At 39.7% G+C, this 25,289-nt stretch overlaps 1 protein-coding gene across 11 annotated transcripts in view; it reads left to right on the top strand.

Annotated features, from left to right (window-relative positions):
* The first annotated feature begins 15,871 nt into the window (after window positions 1–15,871).
* Window positions 15,872–25,289, top strand: part of LOC113012359 (C-myc promoter-binding protein-like) — an 87,087-nt gene continuing 77,669 nt past the window's right edge. For all 11 annotated transcript variants that reach the window (XM_026153341.1, XM_026153107.1, XM_026153266.1 and 8 more), the window contains exon 1: window positions 15,872–16,119. The gene's annotated coding sequence lies outside the window, so the exon portion shown is untranslated. The remainder of the gene's footprint in view (window positions 16,120–25,289) is intronic.

Genomic DNA, 25,289 nt, shown 5'->3' with positions numbered 1-25,289 from the left:
CTGGACCCTTCTACTGTAGTTTGCTGTGTTGTGCCTTTTGAAGCATTTTTAATGGAATGATGGGTATATACTTGTACCCATACAGTTGCACATACAGCTTGCATAGTCCCTTCTGAAAACAAACATGGCAGGAGATAAAATGCTAGTGGTAAAGTCTTGATGCATGCTCAATCATCCCAGGTAAGGAAAAAATTTGATTGTATGATGCTAGTGGTAAGGTATCAAAATGTGTCCAGTACAGAAACCACTGAATGGTGTCACAACCTTAATCATTTTTCTGTGGATAAACACTTCCTATACCTCATGCTATTGCTAGCATGACAAGCTAGCAACTCCTAGCTAGCATGCTTAATGTGATTAGTAACACTAATGACCTATTATTTAATGATAAAATGGCTGTGATGACAAATGTCTATAATGCACATAAAATGTCAAAAAGTATTGGTCAAAAAACATAACAAAAAACCCCTAAAAAGATGTTATTGCAAACAAGGAAAGATAGTAGTAGCTGTTATTTCTGATGGGAACTAAATGTCAAACCTAATTTCATGATAATCAAGCCAGTTCCATTCATCCATTATCCATCTTATCCTTTTCAGGGTTGGGGGGGGGGGGGGGGGGGGGCTGGAGCCTATCCCAGCTCTCTTAGGGCCAGTCTGTCGCAGGGCATATTCAAACCTAATACATTTTGGGGATTCCTAAAAACCACTGAAAGTTTTTTCTCAGTTTTGTGACACCTACTTTACAATTTTACGCAGGGCCATATCAAGTTTCACCCCTCAGTTGATAAATAATTGGTAATTTCACAAAAATAAATTGGGGGGATACTCTCACTTGTACTTTGACCATATTTACTGCTTTTTGACCCTTTTGTGCTGTTCTGATATCTCCCTTCATTCTGTAATTTTATAAAGTGTGTCATTGGGGTGTGGTGCAGAGTTTTGTGAAGGAAGTGCCTCGAGCAGTGGATGAAATCGAGTCTGCCCATTAACTTGCTGCAGCCAAGACTCGACCAGGGGCTCATATCAGTCCACATTATAGAGGCATCGATCCCTGGAGTCAGAGCATTTATGAATAATTGATGCAGCTTTGAATGAATGGAGAAGTTACTGTCCTTGTATATGTTTTATGTGAAGGCTATAACAGACATTTGTTTGCTGCCATTTGTTCAGTAATGGGGGAGGAACTGTTAGGTATGTTATAGCCTGAGTTACCTTGTTTCAACCTAGTCTTGGAAGCATATACAATATGTGGTTGCATGTTCTGTGAAGTGAAATAATAGACTTTTGATTAGTTTATATTTTTAAAATCAGGTTTAAGTCCAACAGCTAATCAAGACACAGATGGATGGATGGAAATTGAAACTATAGCTCTAGATATCCAAAAAGTTGCTTTGCCCTAGACTTTTCTGCAGTCAATCTTTTTTCAGACCCCATGGGAATGGCCTACTTTATCGTAGATTTAAAATGAAATTGATATAACTGCTAATTTAGCCCATCACTTTATAGTTAAAGCCATGACCACAAAATTACAGTTCAAGAAATTTAAAGAAGGTCAGTCGCTTTCTTTCCAAGCTCCTGCAAATAGACTAAACACATTTTTAGAAAATGTAGTAATTAAATTAAAACTGCAAGATTTCAATTCACTGTGGCATAGTGTGTTACTCATGGTATTCTTGGTGACTGTGGTCCCAACTAACTCAGATCATTAATGAGCTCCTCCCATGTAGTTTTATGCTGGTCCACCGCCTTTCTCTATGATCATCCTCAAGCCATGAGGCAAGATCTTGCATGGACTTCCAGTCCGAGGGTGAATTATGTTTCATTTCCATTTCCAAATAATTTCACCAACAATTGTCATCTTCTTGCCCAGGTTCTTGCTGACCGCCTTGTAACCCATTGCAACCTTGTGCAGCTCTACAATCTTGTCCCTGATGTCCTTTGACAGCTGTTCGGGCTTGACCATAGTGGTGAAGAGGCTGGAATGGAAGAAACTGACTCTGTGGACATGTGTACTTAATAACATGAGTTGAAACCTGGAGTATCTATAATTGTTTGATTGACTCATGGTCAACCAAAAGATCCCCAGGTCCTGTGGCTGCAAACTAAGCCCAAATCATCACTGCTCCATCAGTGCTTGATGTTAGTGTGGGGTGTTTGTTTTGATATGATGTGCTTAGCTGTCCTAAGGACATTGTTCCAAAAGTCTTGTAGGTTTTATTTAATTGCTTTTTTCGTTGGCACTATGCAAACTCTGTTTAGATTTTGTCTTTACAACACTTCCATACAACCCCTACTCGTTCAGTGTTTTTCCTACTTTTATTGTTATAAACTTTAATATTTCACTATCATGTTAAAGTTTATAAGAAGAATATGAATTTTCGTGAGGGTTGTAGAACCTGAGATGTCGCTCTTGGGATTTTGCATTTTTTTCTGAGCATTGTATGGTCTGGTCTGACCTTATGTTGAATTTGATGAAATGCCCACTTCTAGAAAGATTGTTGTGTTGTGTCAATATACACCTTTATTCCTCTGGACCAGCAAAGTGCCCAAACGTCTGCTTTGATAGAGATGGTAACACCTGATGGCAAGGCTGCTACTAACCCTACTCTTTTTAACACATCGAAGTAATTTAAAAGACAAACTTCCTCTCCACGCTGACAAATCTTAGACTCTTATGTTCTTGAATATATTTAGTTATTAAAACTTTAAATGTTATTTCTTCCACTCTGACACTGCTGTATTTCCTTTTTTAGTAGTTCTTCCACATATAAAAGTGCAGATTTAGGTGTATTATATACACAGTGCTTTGTAGCTATTAAGATGCAGACAGGCTTGGATATTCATCTCCTAGACATGTGAGCCACAGTATCGACTTTCCTCCAGGGAGGTTTATTTATGCCTACCGCCGCTCTGTTTCCCGCAAGTAAGGTGCACACAGAGAGGTTTCTCTTCTATGTCATATTAGAAAGCGCGTAACTTAAGCTAGGCCGGTCATTGGACTTAGTGACTCAGTGTATATACATACACAGATACTGATATAGTGCATACCCTATACTCTTCATGTGCAGTATGCAAATCGCTAATTAAATACCACAGATGAGCTAGAAAAAGAACTCTGACCACTATATCCACAGTGAAAAAGTATCTTATAATCAGTAAACATGAAAAAAAAAAAACCCCATCAAAGATACCTTTCTACAGGCAGACATCATTGGAGCTATGAGAATATAGTGGTGCTAGAGTGTAGCAAGATTTCTTTGGTGTCCCTTAATGGGAGAATGGTCAGAGCGTCCTGTATGTTGAGAACCTTTTCACATCATCAGTAGGTGTCTCGCTTTTTCACTTTAACCTGTATGGTTTGCTTTAGCGGGGTAGCAAAGGGCAGTCTGCCTTCATCTACAGAAGGTTTCCATCTGTGAGCTCTCTTCAACCACAGCCATCTTGAGCTGGTCTCAGCTGCCAAGGCTGTTTCCATGATGGCTTTCTTTAGGTGCTTCAGTTCCAAAGGAAGTGGTGCATAGATGTTGCAGGGAAACCTCTTCCAAAAATCATTAACATGCTGCTTATCTTAAAATATGCAAGTATAAAAGGGTGGCTCTGATTCAGAAAGTGGAGAGAAACATTTTGGTGGGTCATTCTCTATAACCTCCAGTTGAATGAGACAGCAGGATGTAAGTTAACAGTGTTTTACACTCCACTGGCCCATTATGTAATGACGTCCTGACAGGACATTGTAGCAGTGATCAATATTAAGAGGATGAAGAGGATGGGAATCCAACTAGATAACCTAATTACTTGTTATTACTGCCACATGCATCTAAATCCTGAGCATACAAGAAAGCACAGGGCAAATGGAATAAGATTCATTGATCAGCAGCCTCGACAGCATAGCTGATACTGTTTTCACTCTGTGACTATCAGAATCAGAATACTTTATTCATCCCGAGGGATGCCAGGCAGCATATTATCAGCAGCCTCTTCTGTAAAACTAACACAGAAGTTTTACAGAAGAGGCTGTCTGTCTGTGTGTCATCATGACAAAATGTGATCGCTGAGAAATCCACTGTAAAGGGCATACCTAGTGTAGTTTGAAGACGGACATGGCTAAACTCAGGAGCACTAAGTAGAAACAGTCAGATGCAGGGAGAGTGAGCACCGACAGCACTAGTGTAAGAGTGGCTCAGTTTCACAGGCAGCCCATCTTCGTTTGTAGTTCACAGAATTCACCCTCGCTGTGAATTCATAGCATTTTATGGAAATCTTCAAAACATTCATTGCATGGTGAACTTACTACTTGTCTTGACTGTTACAGGCATTGCTGCATTCTCCCTTGGTGTCATCATTGTGTGATGGAGTTTATCAGTTGATAAATGTCATCAGTAACAGGCTTTAAAGTGAAACGCCAAAACTTTGAAAGTCCTTCTTTTGATAATTTTTTATTCTTCACAAAACCACACAGCAAAGACTCCAAACTGGCCCACACGAGGACTTTAGAAAATGTGGAGGGCAGCATAAATGTTATAATTTTTTGACTGTATTTTCATAGATTTTATAGCTTTTTCTCCTGATAAAGACCTCCACATGTCCATTGTCATATAATGTGAAGTAGAGAGAGATTGAAGTCTCCCCCTCCAACCATCACACCTGAGGGGACAAAAGAACTTGACACCCAACCCTTTAAAAAAAATGATCAGAGTGCTAGAACAGAGCTTTTCCCTATCTGCTAGTAAGTAGGTCATCTTTATTCTTAATCTAAGTCAAAAATGCAAGTCTGAGTAGTAAAAACATATATTCTGTCTAGATTTCGCGTGCGACATGATCCATCCTCGACCTTTTATTGATGTCTGAGTTTGACAAGATAAGAACTGTGTTGCCAACCCATCCTTATACTTTTGAACAAGAAAAATAATGTTACATGTTGTAAGGGTTAAAGGCAATATTATGAATCGTGTAAATTTTCTGATAGTTAACTGTGTTCAGTACTGATCAGAACATAATCAGTAAACATATAGATGTTTGAGTTCGGCTGAAATGATGAATGAAAATAAAAGTAAGAAATTAAAAGTAAACCTCAAAATGTGGTTTTAGTGTCAGGGTTACAATTAAGTTATGGTTAGGTTTAGGGTAAGGGTCAGGGTTAGGCATTATGTCAATGAGATGTCCCCACAAGGTAAAGTAAAAAGTAAAAATATTCTTGCTTATTGTTAGAAGTAATTACTGAATTTTGTGAAACACTTCTGGTTTTTTTCTGTGTCAGTCCATTATGCAGTTGCAGGAAGAAAAACTTCCTTCCTACGATCGATACAGTGTCACACAGTGTCCAGCCGCTAAACAAAAACAATCAATGTATCACCTTATTGATCTAAGGAAGGAAGTTCTTCCTTTGAAGGGGGGGGGGGTCAGAGATCAGAAGACAAGTTCAGCTTAGGAAAATCTTGTTGACGCTTATAATGTGTGTTGATTAATTATTGTATGCACTTTAGTTCAAAATGTCATCCTTGTCCATTTTCTCCAAATATTGTCATTGTGTAGACTTTCTTCATCTTATTTTGTTTATCTTTGTCCAACAGGAGCTATCTGTATTGTGGGGAGTTCTCTTTAAAATTGGCTCAAAATGACCAGAGTTCTCAAAGGAAATGTGAAATATAAGTCCAATAAAAAACTTACCAACGAACAAAGCTGTTAGCTGATAAACTTAGAACTTATTATAACAGCCACCACACTGACCTACTGGTCTACAGGAAGTGGACTCATTCAACCGGTAGCAGTACTTTACAGTCTTTACAATCTTTCATAATTATACAAACAGGCCACCATTAGAAGGTGAAGCAACAGTGTTACTTTGTGGTTATGGCTGTGTGTCATTGAGTATTTGTTAACTGTGAATTGTTAACTGTGGATTTAGTTATCTGAAGCAAGGGTATAATCATACCCATAGATCTGCCATCCTGATTGATTGTCCTGAAATTTAACTGACTTGATGATCAAGTGTTCCCTTCATTTTTTGAGCAATGTATTTACAAAGAATGCACTCCAGAAACAAAAAAAGACAGAAAGAATATAAATAAAAACATAAATAATAAAATCTTAAATACCCAATATGTTATTTATGTTATATGTAATATTTGAGATGAGAGAAGAAATGTTATTTTATAAGTGTGGAGTGGGGGCAACAGAGAACACCTAGACTTAGATTTGAATTAGGATATTATGTCCTCCTATTTTGAATGTATTTACTTTTCCCTCTGTTCAAACAGCATGGAAGTGTAACTCCATCAGTCCTACCCTCCAGCATCGTTGTTAGAAAGTGACGAACTGACCACCAGGGAAATCTTTGACAGCCTTTCTGTCTCTGCAGCTTATCAGACGGCTCACATCCTGCCTGTCTCCTGACCTCTAATGCATGGAGGAGAGATCAGGGGAGGGGATCATTTGAAATAGCTTGTATGTCTTTTCCTAGTTGTGTAAACATTTGCAAACCTCACTAAAAATCAATAACAGAGAGGAGAAATTCCAGTAACTCAGTCTGTGCACACAGCTTATCTTACAGTGGAAGTTTGATCCACGGTGATACAAACATGAAGAGCTATGAAACACAGTGTGAGTGAACATAGTCGTCCCTCAATGAGGGTTTAAATTTAGCTGTTGAACAGTTCTGTGTGAAAAGAATCTTCTCAGCTTAACCCTCGTATAGCTCACCTAATCAATAATATTCCCGTTACGAGTGAATCGAATGTGCCTGGAGTCACTTGAACTGACAAATCTACAGAATTTGCAGCAGCACTTTATTATTTGATGTCTACAAAGCTTTCTGCTTTGCATTTTCCTCTCCAAGCTCAGACACCTACCTCTACCTTATGGAAGTTTTGTCAGCCAAAATCAGTAAACTTAGTAAACAAAGACCTGATGAGACCAATTTCTTAAACTTTTGCTGGGGAGAATAATCCCTGCAGGGGCTGGGATGGGTTTGCTATTCATGTTGACAGTACCAATTATTTATTGGTATACTGGCTTCAGAAAATTAAGAAGAAGAAAACACATAATTGGGGGTGCAAGATGACTTACAGACAGACAACAGACAACTACTAGACCTTGGAGCAGTGATAGCAATGATTCAAGCTTTCAGTGCAGCAAGCAATGGAGCATCATTGGCACAAGATGCAAAGCTGTGTTTGTGGCTAGAGAAAGACAACAATCTTCTTGGCCAGGAAGAAGTGTCTAAGAGAATGTAACGATGGGCCTTGAGGGGCCACTACTTCTTTAGACGTAGGGCAATTCAGTCAGGGGAAGAGTGGCAAGAAAACTATCACCTACAGGGAAACACAACCACAATCAGCCCAGAGTCCATCCAGCCACAGCCAGCATTAGAGAAGAAGAAAGCCCCAAATCTGGAGGCCCAAGTCTTGCCAGAAAAAAAGAGGGCAGCCATCATTACAGGTACCAGGTACCTGCGGCCTGCTGGAGCGGGGGGCTAGGAGGAGGAGTTGGCCGTCCGACTGGGGTCTGGAGTGTGGAGCCTTCCTGCTGCTGCGGAGTCGGGGCGGTCTGCTTCTCCCCATCGCAGGGAAAAGGGTAACACCACCTGGGTCTGGGTGCAGTTCCCCCCTCCAGGGGCAAGGGTACCTAGACCCGGTTCGTAGAGTACGCTTGGGGAGTGTGATCGTGTGTACAGCGTCTCTTTATGTCTGTCTCCACGTTGGTTGAGTGTGGAGTAAGTGCATATGAGAGCATGAGGGTGGGAATGGATGTTTGTATCTGTGTGTGCCTGTAGGTCTGTGTCTATATGTCAGGTCGGGTATCAGGCGCCACCTCTCTGGGGACATCTCAGGCCCTCCAAGGTATGGAGGCCTATCTCCCCCCACCACTTCCCCTGCCAGTGGCGGACTCCCTCAGACATCGGTGCGTTGGTGGTTCTTTGTGTCTGGGGATGGGCGTCCAGGTACACACCGACTCACTCCTTGGCGGCTGCTTATCGGGGCCTGGAGCCTGGGGCTCGCTCGGGCCACTTCAGAGGTGGGGTGCCCCCGGCCTCTCGGCCTGGGGCTCGGTCACTCAGGCACAGCTGGCTGCCGGCGGAGCTCACGGGCACGTCACTGCAACCCCCCCTGGCTTCTGCTCCGCGGCTGCTGAGTGAGCCCTCATCTGGGACTCTCCTCAGCTCTTTCTGGGACAGTGGCGCAGCTGCCCCTCTGTTGGTCTTCCTTGGTCTCTTGTGTTCTGGGGGCCTCTGGATGTCTGGAGTTTTGATCTCCTCCATACCTGCTTCATGCCCTGGAGGACGGGGCTGTGGCCCCCCCACACCCTCTAGCAGATCATTACATGAAGGAACCTTTTAAAAAAACAAGCGCGTCCATGCTCACAGGTGTACACACGGGTGATCACACACACAAACTACACCCTTTTTGGCTCCTAACTCAAAGCGCACTGTGTGCTGTCGTTCTTATGTGCTGCACAATAATGTTTAATATTTAGTATTTACTGTCATATTCCCATATATCATTGTGATGTTGTTTATTCTATTACTCTCGTTTTCTTCTGCTTGTTTTCTTTTTTCTTTCTCAACAGGTGATCCAGGTGATTGATATATGCATTTTTTTTTCTGCTCATTCTGTTGGTTTTTGTCTTTTGCCCTTCTCCCCCGTCCCTCTTCTCAGCTGTTTTTCTTTCCCTCTTTCTTTCTCCCCTTCTTTCCCCCAGTCAAGTCTGTCCCGTATTCAGCAAGTGAAAATAAAATAAACAATAAAAGGTGAATCAAATGGACCATTACGGCAAGGCTGGGATGGTCAATTTGGTAAAGTAAATCCGTTGGGCATCTTTCTTCACCTTTAGACAATAATTCTGATGGCAAAAGAGCCAAACGGGACAGGCAAAAAAAAACAAACAAAAACAAACAAACAAACTGCTTTACAAGTCGGAGGCTGCATTGATGCACTATCAATGAAATTTGGTTATGTTGCCTATTTGCAGAAAGTTTCATTTTACAAGGTAAAAAGGCAACACAAGTAGAAGAGGATAAACACAAGCTAAAAGGATTTTTCACAACAAGGAAGTCCACAAGTTCCCTTTTATAGCTCGGTTATGGTGCAAAACAGTAATAAAAGATTCATTCCCTACTTATATAACGAATAATTTATAACTTTTTGAAAAGGGGTGGTTTAATAGAGACTTGTCCTCCTGAAATATCAAAGTTTCAAAGCAAAAATTCAGCACATTTCAGAGATTTTGCAGTACATGACTGGAGTTTTCTCCATTATCAATTATTCATTATATTAAAATTTGTATTTCATCCCTCTCACTTTCTTTGCATTAAAATAATAATAATAATAATAATAATAATACATTTTATTTATAGGCGCCTTTCAGACCCTCAAGGTCACCTTACAGTAACACGTAAACATACCATAAAAAACATAAGAAAAATGTATATATAGCAAACATGGTAGATAAAATTTAGACATAAACAGTCATAAAAGTATAAAAGCAAATATAAAAACTGAGCAAGGTAAAAATGGCCTAAGACAGATCAGGTGTATGCAATTCTAAACAGATGGGTTTTGAGTAGTGATTTAAAAGTGGTGAGACAGTGTGTAGTCCGGAGAGCAAGTGGAAGTGCATCCACAGTCTCGGGGCAGAACAACTAATGGCTCTGAGTCTAATGGTAGTCAGGCGAGCAGGTGGAACTGACAGAAGGGAAGCTGAAGAAGAGCGGAGTGTAGGAAGGGGCGAGTATGTATGGAGAAGATCAGATAGATATGGAGGAGCGAGGTTATGAAGCGCTTTGAAAGTGAGAAGCAGGATCTTGCAATTGACACGGAGGTGAACTGGGAGCCAATGGAGCTGTTTAAGAACTGGTGTTATATGTTCAGTGGATCTAGTTCTGGAAATAATACAAGCAGCTGTATTTTGAACCAACTGCAGTTTATGGAGGGATTTATGAGGTAAACCATAGAGAAGATAATTACAGTAATCCAGACGAGATGTGACAAGAGCATTGACAAGTATGGCGGTACTGTGTGGTATGAGTGAGGGACGAAGTGAGGCACTTACTGCAGCTGTATTGCAGGCTGGCGAGGATCTATATTTTGCTCTAATTCAACCTGCATGCTCTCTGCTCTCATATGGTCTTGAGGATGGATTCAAGGTGGATTCAAGCCCTGACATGGCAAAGCAAACCCACTGCAGCCATGGGCACATTTATGATCACAGGCCACAAGCTGTTAATCACCACTAAAACCATTAGCTACTGTATCGCAGGCACCTGATAGTCCTGTTCCATCTGTTATTGACAGGCCGGGGACGTTTAAGTTTTGAAGGTGTAGAAGATCTGATGATTACTGTCCCTGGGTGGCATGTTTCAAACTTTTACAAAATAATAACCTGCTGCTTCATCTCTATGTCATTGTTTATGCTTGACATGAATTACATTTCTTTAAAAATGTTTATTATCTGTTGGAGCTGTGCTTGGCTGCAATAGACAGCAGGTGGCAGCAATGATTCATTACCAAGGCAGTAAAAACTTGGCTTAGTTACAAACAATATCTCCCCATCTTAAATGATTAATACTCTGTACTTTTCGTGGCATGGGCCATATTATGGAGTTGACTAATATGACCTTTTTAGACCTTAATTGTTTTACACCTTTATGAATACTCATTGCATTAATGTGCATGATGGATGTTCTACTATTCACTTATCCTTTTATTTTGCCAGTCTAAATTTGATAATAACTATTCTCCATTTCTAGCTTGCAGTTTTAATTTGCAAGCCTATATAACCTTATAATGATAGAACCAAGTCTAATTTTTCAAACAAGTGTACTTAAAACGAGTCTCTCCTCTTGTGCACAATAGGAACAGGCAAGGTTAAGCCACTCCATTATACACATCACACCAAGTATTGATTGCTTTTTTTGCAAAATTACCAAGAAATTAAGTAATAGCTCACAATAACTTTGCATTACTTAAAATTACTCATGCAGCACTTAAATTTGTTTGCACCTAATCATTTCCTTATATTCTGCTAAATATATTCTTCTCGTCCAACATCAGTTTCTGACCTCACAAATGTGCTTCTGGTAGAATGACAAAAAAAATCCCACAAACACCCCTAAACCTTGTGGAAAACCTTCACAGAAGAGTTGAAGCTTTCACAGCTGTAGCTGGGTAGCCCAACTTCATACTTAGCCCTATGGATTAAGATAGAGATGTCACCCGAGTTCTATCTGTGTGAAAGCAGACAAGCAAATACTTTTGGAAATATGGTTGTGTGCCTGAACACACCCTATTAGGGATGTCTGCTTAATGACATTGTATGGAGCTAAAACGGAGCTGTAGAGCAGTCTGAAGCATTTGGTTTTCATGGATTACTGTACTGACTTTATTATGCTTAATATGAAAATCCACCACTGTAACAGTATATTTATCACAAAAAAGCATGGATTCCCTTTGCTTTTGTTTTAAATTAATTTAATATGTTCCTTTTGTGTAAATCAACTCTAACCATCAGCTAGTAAGAGTCTGGAAGAAGACGTCAGGCGTTTGGTAGTAAAGATAAGTAAAGCTCCAGTTAATTTTACACTTAGACAATCATGTACATATTACTAAAGGACTTGCATTGTCTAAACAACCAGAAACACATCTGCATTCAGATATTCATAATAGCTCTTTTAGTACATTTAACTTCTGACAACAAAAACTAAAATGTATATTTAAGGAATTTATGACTCTGCATGCCTGTGTGGGAATACTTACTGCCAGCTCTCCACCCACACTGATGCTGAGCAAACCTCACACCTACTCACAGCCAAGCTGTTTCAGCCAGTTCCATCATATATCCTGCCCTTCAACACAAAGTAAAGTTGAAACTGGACTGATTCTGAAAATGTTAGGCGCTGGCACAAGACGTGTAAGTGAAGTGTCCCTTACAATCAATGAAACAATTGAAAACTAATTAGAAATTTGAGGCTGTTTGAAGAAAGTGTCAGCTTGCCCCATTCATTCATTAGTTTTACATTTCCAGTGTTTCATTTGAACCCATGGGGGATAATACAGTCCCAGCATGCACTGGGGGATAACCTCTGTGACTATCTCAACAAAAGAGAAAATATATCATTGCATGCTAGCAAATTTACAGTCTTACTGTAATCTATCTACATTGGGTATCTTCAAAACATCATATAACAGACCCAAGGAAGGACCACAAAGAGCTCACTATGCTATATAAAGCAATAGATGCTATATTAAGGTTTACTGAAGCCAGCAGCACTTCAAATTCTGTTCAAATTGGGCATGGAGAAACCTAAGCACAGATTTTGGTTTCAGCAGACCATAAATGCCTGTTTTTAATGTAATATTTTCAATGTCCCTGATTCAGCAAGTAAAAATTCTACAGTTTGCTGCTTTGACTTAATTCAGCCCTATGTTTACATATTTAACAAATACGTATGAAACAAATACTTTCTGAGTCAACTTGGGTTTTCCCTCTAAGGCTGACAAACACAATTATCAGACAGCACCCAACTACCTGCAGTTACTTTGTATTACAAAGTCTCAAGCATTGCTCATATCTAAACAACAGATAAAGAACAGGTAAACTCAAGATAAGTCCCAGAAAAACATCCATGAGTGTTTGCTGAAACAGCATACAAAATACCAAATTTGCTGATGCAGCACCTTTAGAGAAGGCTGACGGTAGTACGATGGTGAAAAGGCAGAAGTGCTAATCACCATGGAGGCTGGGATTGCTGTTCAATGTTTGACCTTTGAAAAAAAATGAGAATAATATATGTATCAGACTTCTCTTATTGTCTTGATTAACAAGATGAAGTCCTGCCCCATATAAAACTATATCAAATGAGACACAGTTTTTCTGTAAAAGTTAATTTATTAGCATTGCTGAAAGTTGCCGCCTTCATTTACATCATTCTGATCAACAGCATAAAACAGCTGATCAACACAGTCATTTCTCTGGTGAGGTTGGCTGGCTATTTGGTCACCATTGCAAATTCATTGACTCCAAACAATACTGAATATCGAATCTGTGAGTAATTGTGCTAAGAAAATATTAAGGTATTAAATCATAAACATGTAAAATAAGATTATAATTCCCGTCTTTTCCAATTTTCTAGTGTCTTACAATATTTGTTCTGCTTTTGTTGTTAAATTTCATTTTGTATCTTGGAAAAACGAATTTGTAATCTTTCAATTTATTTAATGCTGACATACGGTGTGCAGGTATTCCCTAATAACACTTGCTTTTGGAGCATCAACATACTATCGCACAATTTCATGTCCTGTTTTAACTAAGAAATAAAAACCTGACGAGTCCTAATGTTCTAATGAGTCACATTATTTTAAATATATTTTGTAGAATTTGAAAATGACAAAACATTCTGGAAAAGCTGGGCTTTCTTATATAACTATGTATAACCATTACAACTGTGAAACACTTTTCTCAGTGTTGTTTATTGTAAACTCCTCTTTTGATCTCTTGTGAATGAATTCTAATCTCTTTATTTTGAGATTATGTTGTTACATTGTAAGTGGTTGTGTTGCATGCAGAGATTTCGGGTTTGTGTTAAGTCATGCTCTGACATTTGTATTGACCTTTGTTACCTAAGTGCATCATATAAGACCAATAGTTCATAAAGAAACTATGTGTTTTCCTTCATTTTTATTCTGTTTTGCAGCTATTTTAGAATTTCATTTCAAAAGCCTGCACTGCACATCTTGAACACTAACTTTTTTTACTTGCCACAGTGCATACTGAAATACAGGCCCCATCAACAAGAGGTACATAAATACATTTCCCACATGGCACTGCTTCAAAAGTCACAAAAGCTTGTTTTTGGATGACGTCCAGCATCATACTTTTGCTGCTTGGAGATGAAACTGCAGTCTCCTCTTCACTAATGATCTCTCTGACATTCATTAATCACTGTTACTGTATCAGGTAGAAAAATATTTCACATGCATTTTCCTTCTTTAGCTTCTTATCCATTTCAGATCTAGCCCTGGGTAGTTTGGTGGTTGTGACAAAATGTAATCTTTAAAAGCGTACTATTGGTTTTAGCAGCGCTTTCAACACTGTTTGCTTGTAGTAACTGGTAGTTAGTAGGTAACAGGTAGTTATCTCAGCATTTACAATATGAAAGAATTTTTACGATGAAGAAACATACATGCAAAGCTGGATTTTATTTCTCATTAAAAAAAATGTCAGAAACTTAGCACACTGAGCCCAATATAGTTTTAAGTCATTGTGAAAAATGTCATTATAAATTCAAATTCAGCCCCTTAACACAGCTAAATGTCAGTGCAGCTGGGCCATGTCCTGTTTTATTATACTTCCATGAACACAGATAGCATCACTAAGTTATACACTTCTCAAGTTGATCTATCCCATACCCCCTAACAAAATGCACTGCTGACAATATTTTTTTTATAATACTTTATCTTAAATGCCTCCTCAGTGAGTAAACTCACAAAGGGCAGTGGGCCTACACAATATGCAGCAGCAACCTGGCTTTATTCATTCATACTCAAATCTAAATGTATGCATTGATCCAATTCCTTAGGAAATAATTATTCAAACTACAGTGTAAGAAACATTAACGTTAGCAACCAATATCTTTAGACTGATCATTAAAAAAACACTCTGCTATGACAAGACAACCAAGAACCAGCCCGCACTGCATGAAATCCTATCTTATGCTGTAAAAGTGCATTTTGTACACATGTTAATGTTTACAAATTATAAACATCACTCCATTACGCCACTGTGATGCCACTAGCATGTTTTAAAACTGCAAAGCTGTTAAAACTGACTTGTCACTCACATAGTAGGCCAGCCATTAAGAATACCTTTAACTACATTCATTTCTCTAGTGGTGGCTACCATTTATAAAATGAGCATTATATTGGATTCAATGATACTTGAAATGATCAATTTGCATCATAGATTTATCAATACAATGCTTATTAAGGTCAAAAACTGGGACCGGAGAGATCTTTTCCCAAAGTCTTCTGTATAACTGGATTTGCAGCCTTTATTATCCTGTTAGCTGCTCTTTACCACCACTTCACTCTAGTTTATCCACTACCTTGCACAAGACCACCAGTAATGGTGGTCAGAAAGCTTGGACAGCTTGAGCTTGGTTCTACCTGAGATCTCTTCTTCTTAAAAGGGAGTTTTTCCCTTTCCACTGTCACCTATTGTTTGCTCTTTACTTTTCACTATACAGCACCTCGAGGCAATTGCTGCTTGGATTTGGTCCCAGATAAATGAACTTTAATTGAATTCTGAGATTTTAAACTAATCTAATTTATTGATTAGATTCTGAATTAAGTTTTAAAAAGCAGTTTTTAGTAATGTTTCTTTTAATACTTGTATTATTATCGTTAATAGTACTGTTATTGTGAGTGCCTTTCTCTTCTTTTGTATATATTCATCTAGTTTCTATATAGCCCCCTTGATTGCATATATTTCTCCTATTAGTCATTTATTCCTGCTGTCTTACTATTTATATCTTATTCCTGCACAGTTGGTGTGGAGCAACCACAATAACAATAAAGGAACTATTTTATTCTATTGTTCTGTAATAATTTTTCTATTATTATTATTATTATTACCGGTATTATTATTATTATTATTATTATTATTATTATTAAAGGTAACCTATTCCACAGAGGACTTTAATTAATTTTAAAATATTCTGTTTTTACAGTGTGATGAGAATGTTTTTCACATAGCAGTAAAGTCCTGAGTCCACCTGTGGTCAGTCTCTTATCGTGGGTCTCCCGGGAATGACTGCAAGTCACTTAAACGTCCTCTGAAGTGACAGAAGCGCGCGCGCGTGTGTGCGTGCGTGTGTGTGTGTGTTGGCGGATTCCCATCACAACCAAGATGGCGGCGGAGCGGACAGCCGGCTCGGCACAGTGAGTGACAGGAGAAGCAGCCTCGGTCGGTTGGACAGCTAACAGTTAGACTCTGAGGGGGAGAAAAATACAATAACAACACATCCCGCACCGTTCATCTCACCTTCTGTAATGCAACAGCGTCGGTAGAAGCCAGACACCGTCCGAAGTTGTGTGCGAGGACTAATCTGACGTTCACAAGCGGGGTAAGTGCGAAATGATGAACCGTTACCCTGACTGGCTGCTTGGCGTGTTGAGGGATTTACCGAACGGCTGCAGGCTGCTAACTTAGTGCTCGAACAAGCTGGAAATCCCTTATGCTAGCCCTGTCACCTAACTCATGTATGTGTTTGTTGACATTTTTTTATATTTTATCTGTCAATAATGACAATTCACTCTCGCAGCTTTTGAACCAATACGACTCCCATGCTTTCCCCGCTTCTCGACATCTAGGTATGTGCCACAGGTTGTTTGCACTCATCGCTAAAATTTGGGAACATTTTAGTCACCGTGAACGACATAACAGCCAGTCAAAGCACGTCAAGCCTCAAACGATCCGCTGAAATGTCTGATTTACCCCACGAGCGAGCTAAAAATAACCCAAAACACTCTCCGTTTGCACCCCGTTGCCTGAGGATATTTTAGGTTGTTCGGCTTTGTATCAGGGGGGAAAAACACCTCTCATTTAGCCTTGCTGTTAAGCAGGGGCGTAGAAAGTGCACGGACAGTCTTTCCTATGTTTTATGTGAAGGATTTTCAACCTGGACCGGAGGGTATGTCAGTGGTTTTCACTAAGCTGTGTGGTGGTGAGAGATTTCATGACTGGTGAAGGGTGATGAGAGTGTGCTAATGCGGGTTTGCAAACGTGCAAGTTTGATGGGACATGTTTGCTGTTAATGTGCAAATCCTTACACGTATTTCTGTCAGAGAAATGCTGTCAGACCCATACCAGGAGTGGTGCTGGTGTAGTCTGTCAGACATCAGACAGGAGCAGCAGTGGCAGCCACTGGGGTTTGACATTCTGGAGGTCTACCCCCCCCAAAAAAAAGCAAAAAAAGAAAAATCCCACTTACATCCTTTCCTAGTGTTTTTCCATAGCATGAGATGGACAAGTCTGATCAAATCACACATGTGACAGAAAGCCTGTCGTTTGAAAACCTCTGCTCCACATACCAGAAAGGTAACCTGAACTGTAAACCCACATATATTCTCTTTGCTCTGATATGGGACATTTCTCATGGGAATATTGTGTTGTTGTGCATCCTGTTGATGGGATGTTTATATGTCGCCTTATTACCTTGCAGTATGTGCTCAAGAGGGCAGAAAGGTACCCTTCTGGTAGGAAATTAAGTCGTAGTTTAAAAGAAGGTGCTGTCGCCTGACACAGAGGAGCCGAACAGCATGCACCAATTGCCTGGATTGTTGGAGTGAGCTGCAGTGTCAGTAAAACATCAAAAAGGAGCAGACAGCTAGACAGTGTCCTGACTTGAGTTAAAGCCCACTGTCTGTAAATAACTGACACACAGTGCTCTCTCTCGTGGCGGTGATGGTTGTAATACCCGAGGCACAGGGTTCATGTTATTCCCATCTTGTGTAATTCAGTGAAAACAAACAAAGTGAGGAAACAATTTGACTTGACAGAGTTGTCAGTGACAGAGTGTAGCTCTAGATGCCTGAACTGGAGAATCTGTTTTTTTGGCAGAGTGCAAGTCTGACAATTTAGCCTGTTGCAGATTGATTTTTTTTTCTTTTACATTTCCAACAATTTCTGTCACAAACTATGTGTATCCCTGAAGATACACTGTTAGCACTCTCACAGAGAAGCCTTTCTGGGGTTCACAAACTGTATGGAAAAATCCTGTTGATCACTCTCCTGGGTTTATTTTGTGATGAAAACACAGTGAAGATTGGAGGCTTTTAAGGATTTGCTACAGTAAAGTTAATGAATAAACAGAAGGTTGTTGCCCAAAGTGAGTTTCTTCAAGTGCCTGGGACAGCACCTTTTCACTAACGTTAATGCTGACGTAGAAGGGTTACTAATGAGCCCCCAAATATTCCTATAATTATATTCAGCTTTGAGATGTTGGATTCAACTGTGGCTTATACAGTTGGATAGAGTGATAGCAAGGGTGGCTGAATAGAGACAGTGAAAAAGATGCTGAAAATAAATGACAGTCACGCTTTTGAAATTGTCCTCTCCATCTCTCTGGTGATTTCTGCAGGACTGTGAATTGATGCATGATAGGTGAGTCTAAGAAGGAACTCTTTGACTTTCAAAGAGAAAAGATGTTAATGAAGCAACCTGACCCATGTGAACACAGTGCACAAGTTCTTGCACGTGGACAATATACAACACATACTTTAAAAAATGTTGTATGCTATAGTTTCCCTAAGAAAATCAACAATGAATAAACACTTACATAAAACTATTTAATTCAGTTCAGTTGTATTTATGTGGCACTAAATCACAACAACGCATTCTTCTAGGTGTTTTACATTGTAAGGTAAGGACCAATAAAGACAATAATGCAGAGAAAACCCAACAATGAAACCACCAACTATAAGCAAGTACTTGGTGACAGTGGGAAGGAAAAACTCCCTTTTAACAGGAAGACACCTCCGGCAGAACCAGTCTGATTGAGGGGCAGTCTTGTGTGGTGACTGGTTGGGGTTGAGGGGAGGGCACAATGTGGAAGAAAGCCAGAGATAAATAATTACTTATGATTAAGTGCAAAGTGATGTATAAATACATGGAGAGGGAAAAATTGTGAGTGAATAAGAAATGCTCAGTTCAGTGCATTATGGGAAGCCCCCAGCAGCCTCGGCCTATTGCAGTATAACTGAGGGAGGATTCAGGGTCCCCTGATCCACCCCTACTCTGTAATCTTTATCAAAAAGGTAAGTCGTAAGCCGAATCTAGAAGGTCTGCCTCCCAAATCTAAAGTGAGGGCTGGTTCCACATTCATGAATGTAAAGATTTATCAGAGTCGCTTCAGTATTCTTCAGTATTGGCTGATGTTTGCCTTACTGACTGCCACTGACCTATCTGCAATTTTGTTACAGTGGAAAAAAAAGTCTTACAAAGAACTTACCTAGTAATTTATCAGTCACAAGTCATCAGCCAATGAGCATACCTTGCATAGTCCACCATTAGAAACGCCAGTCGTTTTAACATGTCACAGAGTATAACCTGAAATGTAAGACTGAGCCCATAAACTCATGGGCTCAGGAAGGTGTTTACAGTCTTATATAAGCCTGCAAGTCATGGGTATCACCCATGGGTGCAGATTTAAGGCATTTCATTGCTTGGTTTTTCAGACCCCAAAGCTACGTCCATCTTTTATACTATTTAAATATACCATTCACATTTATAAATGCCATCTTATTTCATATAATTTCTATCAATATTTCACCAATATTCAGTGGTTACATATATTTTCCCCCATGTATCAGTGCATGTTTTATAAATGTTTCATTTCCAGCTGGCCAAAATGGCCAGTTGGCAATATATTTGCAGAGATGCAAGAAAGAATATTTTTTAGCTTGTCCTATTTAGGACAATTTTTTTTTTTTACAACAGCCAAAAAACATCAAGTCAGTGAGTATAGTCAGACGAAGGATTACTGGCAGCCAATAGGTGGTGGATTAGCTTTTAGATAATCAGTGTGCACAGTCTCTAATGTGTTGGTAAAGAAAATTTGAAGCATGTGGTTGGTTTACCAAGCAGGGGCTCTAGGTTAGCTTTTTAGTTCAAAGATTGGTCTACACTCAGACCATAATAAGAATCTAAAAATAATAAGTGTCCGTGTGCAGCTTTCCACTTTAGCTCAAGACAACACAAAGAAAGTAGGCGCCATCTTTTGGCTCTATATTGCAATTGTACTTTTTGGCATTTTATGAAAAAGTTCAATTCTTAGGAAGGCAGACCACTACATTTTTTAACGTAAGAGGATAATGTTTCCAGCTTAATGTACAGAAGCCAAAAGAAGATGCAGCTGGAAAAGAAAATGCTGCTGCTATCAATGTGCACATTGAACAAGTGAGAGTAGGATTACATGTTCCCAGGGAATACCATCCACAAACACTAATTAGCTGTAAGCTCAGACTCGTTGTCTGCAGGGAAAAAAAGGCAGGATGTATCCTCAGTTGGTGGGTGGCATCTGGTGTTACACTAAAATTTGGGAACTGAGCTCATAGCACCCAGGAAAGTCATCTGTCAGAATACAAAAATTCATTTCTCTCAGTTCAGATGCTGGTACTTTTTCCAGCAGTTATCCAGCAGTTGGCTATATGTGTAAATTGAGCTAATCACATTTCACTACAGTGAGAGTGGAGAGCTGGAAAGGTACTCGGGCTCAAGGGGTGGGTTGTGAAGCAACAAATTGCTTGTTAGTGCTTTTGCTTCAATTTCACAAAAATATAAGTGAAGAATTATGAGAATATGAGTGGAAAGGCAAAATAAAAAGAAACACAATGTTAGGCAATTGCCTTTTTTGTTATGAAGGTTTTCTTTTTGTTTTTTTGCAAAAGTGGCAGACCCTTATTTCAGTACATTTTGCCTATTAAGAAACATATCTGGTCTAACATGATGGTTAATGTAGTTTAGTCAGGACAACTTTAATTAAAAAGATTATTTGTATCAGCAGTAATTTATATCGCCAGTATAGTTCTATAGAAAGCTGGAGTAGGGAGATGCTGCAGCAAGACCCAAGCAGTACAGAGCAGGCATTCATGACAGCAGATACAACACTGTTATAAGGTTAAAGGAGCTGAGCTGGGGGTGGGTTGCAAAGAGACTTGCAGATGCACAGTGTCTCTAGGCAGGGCTAAGCAGCTTAATATCGTAGCCTATATGAGATTCGTCAGTTGTATAGAAGTATAGAAGTGATGACTCAGCTGATGTTGGCTGACAACATCAGCTGACATCACACACACACACACACACATACACACAGCAATGCTTAAAAACAGCGCTAATTTATATAGACTAACATTAGAGAGGCAAAAGTCAGTCAGTCAGTTAATAATACCGGCTAATTAAAAGATGATAGCAAACTGCATGTTTAGTTTTTGTTTTATATGGGTGGGCCTGCAATCACAAGCGTTGAAGATCTGTATTTTTCTGCTCTGTTCCACTTTGAATAAACTTTCCCTTTAACAGATTGAACTAAAACTATGTTGAGCGTAGGCTTGCCACAGTCAGTGCCTGACCAATGAAGGCTGTAATTTTCTGGTTCTCACATTGTTGTGCTGCTGCTGCTGTGTGGCCTGCTGATTTCACAAGGGTACAAGGTTATTCTCCCAGTTTCGTCTCAATATTCAGACCTGTGCCTATCAAAAACAATAAAGATGTTACTGCCAGAACTCCAGAACAAAACTGCCAGACTCAAAAGTGAATAAGCTGAAAATAAAAAAACCCATGAAAACAATAAAATATAAAGGAATGCAAACAAATGCATGTGACTTGAAGACCAAGTCAGACCCTTAAGAATGCTTTTCTGCCAAACAGGGAATTAAAAGATCAGGCTGGGAGACAAGGCAGGTCTGAAAGATCAGGTTTCCTGGAGACATGCTATTTAATTCCCACAAGGCTCTGCATTAGCACTTCCTTGTGATAATACTGTACACAGAGCCAGGAAGGTAACATCACATATAAGACTGGAGTCAGGGGCAAGTGATTCTAGTTTATACTTTGATATCTGTATATTAAATTATGATCTTGAAATTCATTAAAGGTGAGAGAGTTCTTTCTCCACCCCGCAGCTATTTTTTCCCCAGTTACACTTCATGCTTAAATTGCAGCCTGCAGTTGTTAGCATGTCACCAAGATGGAGAGCAAAACCTGTCAATGAAAGATAAGGTGTGCAGGAACCTCGGCAAATGGGTTTATCTGATATCTAAGGCACTATTGCCAAAATCAGACTGCAGTGAAGCATCAATAAGTGGGACACTGAGTGCAGAAATAAAGACATGAAGTCACTTCACTATTCACTGGAACCACAATGTGGGGCAAATTTATTGATTAAAGATTGGCAGATAAAGTGGCTTGACTAAAATCTTGATCAGTTCTTTAGCTATTTGCAGATTTGGTGGTTAAAACTGAAAGTTGAAAAAAATATTCTGAACTGGGTTTAGATCTGAATGTTTTTCAGGAAAAGAGAGGATTTTTTTTTAAGTAAGATGTGTGTTACTGGCTTTTGATTAATCAGAATTAATCATTTAAATCTGCCCCTGATCATCAGAATTAGTATACCGATGATCCATGAATGATTGACCTCCCCAGAGCCCAAACCACAACATTATTGAAGCAGTCTGGTGTCAACTTAAGAAAGAACAAAAGTCAGCCAACATTCGAGATGCAGTTTTGAATGTCCTTCAAGAAGCCTTGATAACATTTTCTGAAGACTACTTAAAGAAAAGACAAGAAACCTGCCTAAGAGAGTTCAGGCTGTTTGGAACAATAAAGCTCTTCATACCAATTATTTACTTCCAGGGTTTTCTGGAATTAGGAAAAAATATTTTGAGCTCTATTGTATACAGTCTACATGGAGACATGTTGCGACACTTCCTTGTGGCAATACTATGAAAAAATGCTTTCTCAGACATGTGGCCATCCTTAGTTTGGACTGCTATTTAGTCTGTCTTTTTTTTTTCTTTTTTTTTAACCTTTATTTAACCAGGAAAAGTCCCATTGAGATTAAAAACCTCTTTTTCAAGGGAGTCCTGGCCAAGAGGCGACAACATGTTGAAATTACAAAGTTACATACATACAGTGGGGCAAAAAAGTATTTAGTCAGCCACCGATTGTGCAAGTTCCCCCACTTAAAATGATGACAGAGGTCAGTAATTTGCACCAGAGGTACACTTCAACTGTGAGAGACAGAATGTGAAAAAAAAATCCATGAATCCACATGGTAGGATTTGTAAAGAATTTATTCGTAAATCAGGGTGGAAAATAAGTATTTGGTCACCTCAAACAAGGAAAATCTCTGGCTCTCACAGACCTGTAACGTCTTCTGTAAGAAGCTTTTCTGTCCCCCACTCGTTACCTGTATGAATGGCACCTGTTTGAACTCATCATCTGTATAAAAGACACCTGTCCACAGCCTCAAACAGTCAGACTCCAAACTCCGCCATGGCCAAGACCAAAGAGCTTTCGAAGGACACCAGGAAAAGTATTGTAGACCTGCACCAGACTGGGAAGAGTGAATCTACAATAGGCAAGCAGCTTGGTGTGAAAAAATCAACTGTGGGAGCAATCATCAGAAAATGGAAGACATACAAGACCACTGATAATCTCCCTCGATCTGGGGCTCCACGCAAGATCTCATCCCGTGGGGTCAAAATGATCATGAGAACGGTGAGCAAAGATCCCAGAACCACACGGGGGGACCTGGTGAATGACCTGCAGAGAGCTGGGACCAAAGTAACAAAGGTCACCATCAGTAACACACTACAACGGCAGGGAATCAAATCCCGCAGTGCCAGACGTGTTCCGCTGCTGAAGCCAGTGCATGTCCATGCCCGTCTGAAGTTTGCCAGAGAGCACATGGATGATACAGCAGAGGATTGGGAGAATGTCATGTGGTCAGATGAAACCAAAGTAGAACTTTTTGGTATAAACTCAACTCGTCGTGTTTGGAGGAAGAAGAATACTGAGTTGCATCCCAAGAACACCATACCTACTGTGAAGCATGGGGGTGGAAACATCATGCTATGGGGCTGTTTTTCTGCCAAGGGGACAGGACGACTGATCCGTGTTAAGGACAGAATGAATGGGGCCATGTATCGTGAGATTTTGAGCCAAAACCTCCTTCCATCAGTGAGAACTTTGAAGATGAGACGAGGCTGGGTCTTCCAACATGACAATGATCCAAAACACACCGCCCGGGCAACAAAGGAGTGGCTCCGTAAGAAGCATTTGAAAGTCCTGGAGTGGCCTAGCCAGTCTCCAGACCTCAACCCCATAGAAAATCTGTGGCGGGAGTTGAAAGTCCGTGTTGCTCGGCGACAGCCCCAAAACATCACTGTTCTCGAGAAGATCTGCATGGAGGAATGGGCCAAAATACCAGCTACTGTGTGTGCAAACCTGGTAAAGACCTGTAGTAAACGTTTGACCTCTGTTATTGCCAACAAAGGTTATGTTACAAAGTATTGAGTTGTATTTTTGTTATTGACCAAATACTTATTTTCCACCCTGATTTACAAATAAATTCTTTACAAATCCTACCATGTGAATTCATGGATTTTTTTTTTCACATTCTGTCTCTCACAGTTGAAGTGTACCTCTGGTGCAAATTACTGACCTCTGTCATCATTTTAGGTGGGGGAACTTGCACAATCCGTGGCTGACTAAATACTTTTTTGCCCCACTGTATTATAAGTAACAATTACATTTTAAAAACATTTTTCTCTGGCTCTCTCAATCTGGACTTAAAAGCATTTAATGAAATAAGATCTGCTATCTTCCAGTCTTTTTGCATCATGTTCCATGTGAAAGGGGCAGCATAAGTAAAAGCCCTCTTTCCCAGTTCAGTTCTGACAAATGGAACACTGTTTTTGCCTCATAACTTTTCTCCCCCTTGTCTATAATCACATATTGAGGTTAATAGTATCAGCTGCCAGCAGGTAAAGTCTGTTACTGCTGTGTCTCATGCTGCTACATCCCCATCCATCATGGCTTGAGTTTAATCATCCATAACCAACGCATCACTCAGAAGGAGTGAGAGGTTGCCTTAAACTTTAGCTGCATTTTAAAAACATCCTTTGAAATTTAGGTCAAGACTTTGCACAAAGTTTTTCCAGGTACTTGCTATGCTCTCCAATGCGTTTATGCTGAGGCACCTTACAGTGCCATTAGCATATTCATTCTTGGTATAGGTTAGTCACAGCAGGACCTAGATTGTTAACCTTGCCACAATAAAGTCCACAATCTGCGCCACGGTCTGTCGCTGTGCATTATGACTGGCTACTTTATGGACACATGTAAAGTATTTGTGAATAAAATGTTGCTTCAACACGCTTCTCCTGCTTTGTCGAGTGCCTAATATGGAAGATTTAAGTTGCTATCTAGACGTTATTCTGGAGGCCTCTCTTTATTGAACAAAGCAGCACATTTTTACATTCTTTAACCTTGATGCTTGTTTGACGGTATACTTGTTGTGTGCTTCAGAAGCTGATATGGTTTTTATTCTGTTGTCTTTTTAATAGCAGGCACAGGAAGTCCCATCTCTGTTCTTCCTGTGCTGATAATGTTGGAGGATATAAGCATTAAAGTGAAAGTAAATGAAGATTTACGGTGGAAGTTTCTGTGGATTCAGATGCCTAATGAAGCTATAACTGTACAGTAGTATAATATCAACTGACCTTTGAGATG

This window comes from Astatotilapia calliptera, chromosome 1 (assembly GCF_900246225.1).
Source record: "Astatotilapia calliptera chromosome 1, fAstCal1.2, whole genome shotgun sequence".
NCBI classification, from domain to species: Eukaryota; Metazoa; Chordata; class Actinopteri; order Cichliformes; family Cichlidae; genus Astatotilapia; species Astatotilapia calliptera.
Note: the sequence above shows the minus strand (reverse complement) of the source record. Positions and strands in the feature narration are given on the sequence as shown.